The 6347-nt window shown below is 39.9% G+C and overlaps 1 pseudogene; it reads right to left on the bottom strand.

The window, feature by feature from the left end:
- Nucleotides 1-867: 867 nt before the first annotated feature.
- On the bottom strand, nt 868-2683 carry LOC122748219 (annotated as a pseudogene).
- Between the last annotated feature and the right edge of the window lie 3664 nt (nt 2684-6347).

Below are 6347 nucleotides of genomic sequence, written 5' to 3'. Positions count from 1 at the left end.
GGTTGTGGGAATCATGGTTTTTTTTTTTTTTCAGGGCAATGAGGGTTTAAGTGACTTCCCCAGGGTCACACAACTGATAAGTGTCAAGTGTCTGAGGCTGGATTTGAACTCAGGTCCTCCTGAATCCAGGGCTGGTGCTTTCGGGAATCTTCATTGGTCATCATGCTGATAAGAGTTCAGTGAAATAGTATTCTATCACTTTTATATACCATAACTTGTTCATCCATCCCCCAACTTATGTGTACCCCTTCAGATTCTCATTCTTTGGCACCTAAAAATGAGCTGTAAATAGTTTTGTACGTTCTTAGGGTTTGTTTTGCTTAGGAGTAATCCCTTCCTTCTTTCCCTCTACTTTCCCCTCCCTCCTTTTCTTCTTTCCGTCCAGTGAGATGTATTTCTGTATGAAAAGGAGTTTTAAAATATGTTTCCACTGTGAATTTCTTCATGAAGGTCAGAGAGGTGGTGATTGAAATAGTCTGACCTGCTTGGCACACACATTTGCTGTTTCTCCCTCAGGGTGTCTTGTTACTTCAGCATTAGTTACTGCTGTTTGTTGTTTCAGACATATTCAACTCTTTGTGACCCCATTTGTTTTGTTTTGGCAAAGATATTGGTGTAACTTGCCATTTCCTTCTACAGCTCATTTTTCTCTAAAAATATATTTTAACCATTTGTATGACTCTGAATTGGTTTATGGCAATTAGCATCAAGGTCTTTCTTCATAAAGAGCTCTTACAGGGGTACCTAGAGCCAGAGGATCAAACTCCGTTGCCTCATAGTTATTGGGTTGCTGAAGATCATTCCCTGCTTCATGACTGTCAGACAAAGTTGGGAGCTTCTGATTTGAAGGTCCAGTGTGACCAGTCTTCATTGGCTCATTGGCTGTATCAGGATTGGATTTAAATGGGTTAAGAGATTGTCATACAGACCATCCGAAGAAATGCTATGATCTGTCCTTTGTGGAAACAAGGTGATTTCTGGATTCTCTGATGCCAGCAAGTACAGCTGTGGGTAAAGCACAGGGTTTGAGTGGTTGGCATTAGTGGAAACTGAGGCAAACAGGGTTAAGTGACTTGCCCAGGGTCACACAACTAGTGTTTGGCTGCCAGGTTTAAATTCAAGAAGATGAGTCTTCCTGACTCCAGGTCTGGCACTCTATTCACTCTGGCGCCACCTAGCTGCTTCCGTGATAGGGACACCCACAAATTCTAATCTGGACATCAATTCAAGGGAGACCTACAATTCACAAATGCACATCCTTGTTCTTTTTTTTTTTTTAAACACAAGGGGGGCCTTCTTTATTGTAGGTCTCCAGATTTGCTTCTTTTGAATTCTTCATATTCAGTTGTTTCTTATAGCAGATTAATCTTTCATTGCATCCATGGATTTGTTCAGCATTCGCTGGTCAGCGGGCACTTACAGGTGTTTTTTTTTTTTTTGGGTGGGGCAATGGGGGTTAAGTGACTTGCCCAGGGTCACACAGCTAGTAAGTGTCAAGAGTCTGAGGCTGGATTTGAACTCAGGCCCTCCTGAATCCAGGGCTGGTGCTCTCTCCACTGCACCACCTAGCTGCCCCAAGTATCTACATTTTTTCTAGTGCTTGGCTGCAATAAATATTTTAGTGTCTATGGGAGAAGTTATTTTTCTTGTGGTTTGGGGGGGTGTATTATGAAATGAGTAAATGAAAAACATTCACTAAGCTTTTATATCAGATAGTGTGCTAAGTGCTAAGGATACATTTATAAAGCACCTACTTTTTTGCATTTAATAGTATTTTTTCCCCAATTCCAGTAGAGATAAGTTTCAACATTCAATTTTTGAAAGATTTTGAGTTCCAATTGTTTTCTCCCTCCCTCTTCTCTCCCCTCCCCAAGAAGGCAAGCAATCTGATATTAATTATCCATGTGTAATCATATAAAACACATTTCCACATTAATCATGTTGTGAAGGAAGAAACAGGACAAAAGGAATAAAACACAAAAAACTTTCCGCAAAGTAAAAATAGTATGCTTAGATCTTTATTCAGATCTCATGAGTTCATTCTCTGGATGTGGATAACATTCTTCATCAAGAGTCTTTTGGAATTGTTTTAGATCTTTGTATTGCTGAGAAGAGCTAAGTCAATCATATTTGATCATTGCACAATGTTACTGTTATATTTGTACAATGTTCTCTTGGTTCTGCTCATTTCACGAATCATCAGTTCATATAAGTCTTTCCAGGTTTTTCTGAAATCTGCCTGCTCATCATCTTTTATAGCACAATAGCATTCCATTACATTCATATACCACAACTTGTTCAGCCATTCCCCAATGGATGGTATTAAACACCTACTGTGTGCCATGCATGGTGATAAGAGTTTTACAAATATTTTTTCATTTGATACAAAAAACAAGTCAGAGAGTCCTTGCTCTCAAGGAGTTTACAAGCAGGAGAAAGCAACACATATACAGCTGAAAAGCTAAGGGGGTGAGAAAATTATAGAAAGTGTCATGGTGGGCCTGGGACCAGACAAGATAAAGCAAAAGCTTACTTATCAGAGCCCCGAGTTCTGGTGGGAATTGGAGGAGGCTAGAAAGCTAGCTCCTCAATGTATACCAATAGTACTTATTGAGGATCACAGGGTTAGAACTGAAAGGGAGGTCACTGAGTCTAAAGCCCCTTTTTGGAAATGAGGAGTCATGAGATGACTTGTTTAAAGTCATATAGGTACAGGTCAAAGAGGTGATATTAGAATGCTGGTCCTCTTATTTCATAGCTAGGACTCTTTCTGCTGTGTCATTCTGTATCACCATGGAGAGCCTGTGACTCACCCTTCCATCCAACTGTATGGTTTTCATCTATTCTCATTTCATTTATTCAATTTCATTGTTTTTATTTTAACTCATTTATTGATATATTTAATTATGTACTTATCAACTAATTAATTAATTAATTGATTGATTTATCTATCTATCCATCATCCATTCATTTATTATTTATTTATCTACCTGTTCGTTCATTCATTCATTTACCTATTCATTCATTTATTAATGTACACATTTATTCATTCATTAATTCATTTATTTATTTATTCATCCATCCATCCATCCATCTATCTATCTATCTATCTATCTATCTATCTATCTATCTATCTATCTATCTATCTATCTATCTATCTATGGGGCAATGAAGATTAAGTGACTTGCCCAGGGTCACACAGCTAGTAAATGTCAAGTGTCTGAGGTCAAATTTGAACTCAGGTCCTCCTGAATTCTGTACCACCTAGCTGCCCCCTGTTCAATTTTATTGTAGCAAGAATGTTAACATTGAAACATTGCTGTTCTACTAGTAGTGTATCATCTCAATGGTTAAATTAATGTTTGCAACACTGTGTCACGGTCCCCTTTGGTAGTCTGGTGAAAAGCCTGTGGATTCCTTCTAAGAATAATATTTTTAAGTTATTGAAGGAAATGCTAAATTCTAGTGATTTTTGCATGTTTATAAAAACAAAAGATGAATTTCGTTGTTGTTAATCTTGACTTTTATTTTTGTTGTTGTTGTTTTTGTGGGGGCAATGAGGGTTAAGTGACTTGCCCAGGGTCACACAGCTAGTAACTGTCAAGTGTCTGAGGCCGGATTAATTTTGTTGTTGTTTTTGTTGCTTGTAGAGAACTCAGAGAGCCAGAAGCCTTATCTGAAATTCCCCTCCCTGGTGTTATGCCCAAATCTTTAGGCTTGAGGAGGAATAGTTAAAAGTGTTCCAGGCTATAGTCCAACCCTTTAGGAATATTAAGGATCTGTTAAAGTGTTCTGAGAATCAAGGCCAGGGAGCGAGGAAGACAGAACAACAAAATGCTAGGTGGAAAAGTTCTCATGGCCATAAAATTAAATAAGAAGCCAGGAGGTCTCACTGTCTTGTAACCGTTCCTGGGAATATGCTGTAACTGTCAATGATAATTTGATGAATGGTTTTGTTACTCAAAAAATGTTCTCATGAACTCATGCTTTGTTATACTATAAGAGAATTGCTAGCTGGGAAATAAAGTAGTAGTAGTAGAATAGAGCTTGCTGCATTTTAGAAAGAACTGCCTCCTGTCGTTCATCTCTCCTTCTGCCCCCTTTTTTGTTCTCCAGATCTGAAATGCTGGCTTCTTCAGTCGCTGTCCAAGTTCATGGTCACACTGTTAAGAACCCATGCAGAATTCTTATCAGAGTCCCAGTCGGAGGCACACAATATTGCCTTTAGATACATTTGGATATGCCAGGAAAGCAGTTTAGTCTCATGACTCCAACTGTCATGGAAAGTACATTAATTGTGTTTGCCCCTTCCCCCCCAACCTCAGCTATATTATAGTGCTATTTCCCTCAGTGATCATCATAACACTAGCCAGCATTTTAAGTAGCTTTTTACTAGTGTTACTATTACTAGCATGATCCTAGCTTTACGTTTTACAAAGTGCTTTACTTGATTCTCATAGAAACCTTGTGAAATAGATGCTATTATTCCCATTTTACAGATGAAGAAACAGAGACTTTGAGAATTTAAATGACCTGCCCAGGGGTCACACAGCTACTTAGTCTCTGAAGCTAAATTTCTGATGCTAAATCCCATGCTTTATCCACTGCACTGTGGGGCAGCCAGGTGGCACAGTGGATAGAGCACTGGTCCTGAAGTTGGGAGGACCTGAACTCAGATTTCAACTCAGACATTTACTACCTGTGTGATCCTGGGCAAGTCATTTAACCCCACTTACCTTAAACATCTGGGGCCATCTCCGGTTATCTGGATTTATATTTTGCCACTGGACCCAGGTGGCTCTGGAGGAGAGAGTGAGGTTGGTGACCTTTGCACAGCCCTCCCTCACTTAACACCAATTCAATACAAGTCATGACATCATCTCATATCCCAGTCCTCTTCAAGAGTGAAGGACAAACAACAACAACAATATCTAATGCACCACTTAAATTAAACTTAGGTCCCTAAGTACATAACATTCATTCTCGCTCTGTTAGAAAACACAATAAAAGCAAAACTCAGACACATGGCCTTAATACTGATGGGTCAGAAAGTTCAATGCACATTCAGAGACGGTATCAAAGGGCTGAAACTGCTATCTCCAACTATGAGCTACTTGGTTAATACAATGGACTTTCCTAAGTCCTCATTCTTCGGGAATTCCCTGTAGGTCCTTCTGTGTGTATCTCTGAGGGTGTCTCTGTTTTTTCATGGCTCTCCATCTCAGAGTGCACCCCTGTATCTCTGCATCTCTGTCTAAATGTTTGTCCACGTCTGGGGTTGTCTGAATCGCCATGACATCCAGGCCTCGCTCCGACTGTCTTCACTGTATTCCCTATATAGAGGGGTGTGCTGCAGTAAGCTCTAATAATTGTTATGTTTTCCCTGTGAAAATTTACACCTCTGATATGAGAATATGTTACAAATCGGGTATGATTTATAATTTTTTGGTATGGTCTAGACTTAAGAAGGTTGTGGAAAAAATCTTAATGATGAAGATTAAATTTAAGAGTGCTTGAATACATTTTTTTCCCCCCTGGGAGAGGCTGGTTGTTAAATATTTACCAGCATATCTCTATCCACCTCATATTGTTCTGTAAATATTGCTTCAGTTCAGCAGGAATATAGTAGAAAGATCAGGGAATGAAATCATTAGCAGCCTGGAGGCCTAGTGATTGTAACATTACCATCATCATCAACTGGCATTTATATTTGCTTCTGAGAGTTCAGATAGCATGTCACTGGAGCTCCCAAAGTCTTGGTTTTCTGAGTTGGGTCTCCCTGGAGTCCTTGTAGTTCTAGGGGGAAGGCCCTAGACAACCACTCCCCTGAACTTGCTGTGAATTCACTGTGATGTCTGTCTTTGACTTATTTCCCATAAAGAAGGGGACTGACCCCCTTTTGTTTTGTTTTTGTTTTGGGCTGAGGCAGTTGGGGTTAAGTGATTTGCCCAGGGTCACACAGTCAGTAAGTGTTAAGTGTCTGAGGCTGGATTTGAACTCAGGACCTCCTGAATCCAGGGCCAGTACTTTATCCACTGTGCCACCTAGCTGCCCCGACCCCTTTGTTTTTAATGTCCCACAGCAGAGATATGCTCAACGACCTTGAACAAATTTACTTTTGTTGTTGTTGTTGTTTTTGTGAGGCAAGTGGGGTTAAGTGACTAGCCCAGGGTTACACGGCTAGTAAGTGTCAAGTGTCTGAGGCCAGATTTGAGCTCAGGTCCTCCTGAATCCAGAGCTGGTGCTTTATCCACTGTGCCACCTAACTGCTCCCAGCACATGCTATCTCTAGACTTAATATATTCCAGTGGTTCCCTGTTATGTCCATGATAAAACATAGACTTCTC

This window comes from Dromiciops gliroides, chromosome 3 (genome assembly GCF_019393635.1).
Source record: "Dromiciops gliroides isolate mDroGli1 chromosome 3, mDroGli1.pri, whole genome shotgun sequence".
Taxonomy (NCBI): domain Eukaryota; kingdom Metazoa; phylum Chordata; class Mammalia; order Microbiotheria; family Microbiotheriidae; genus Dromiciops; species Dromiciops gliroides.
Note: the sequence above shows the minus strand (reverse complement) of the source record. Positions and strands in the feature narration are given on the sequence as shown.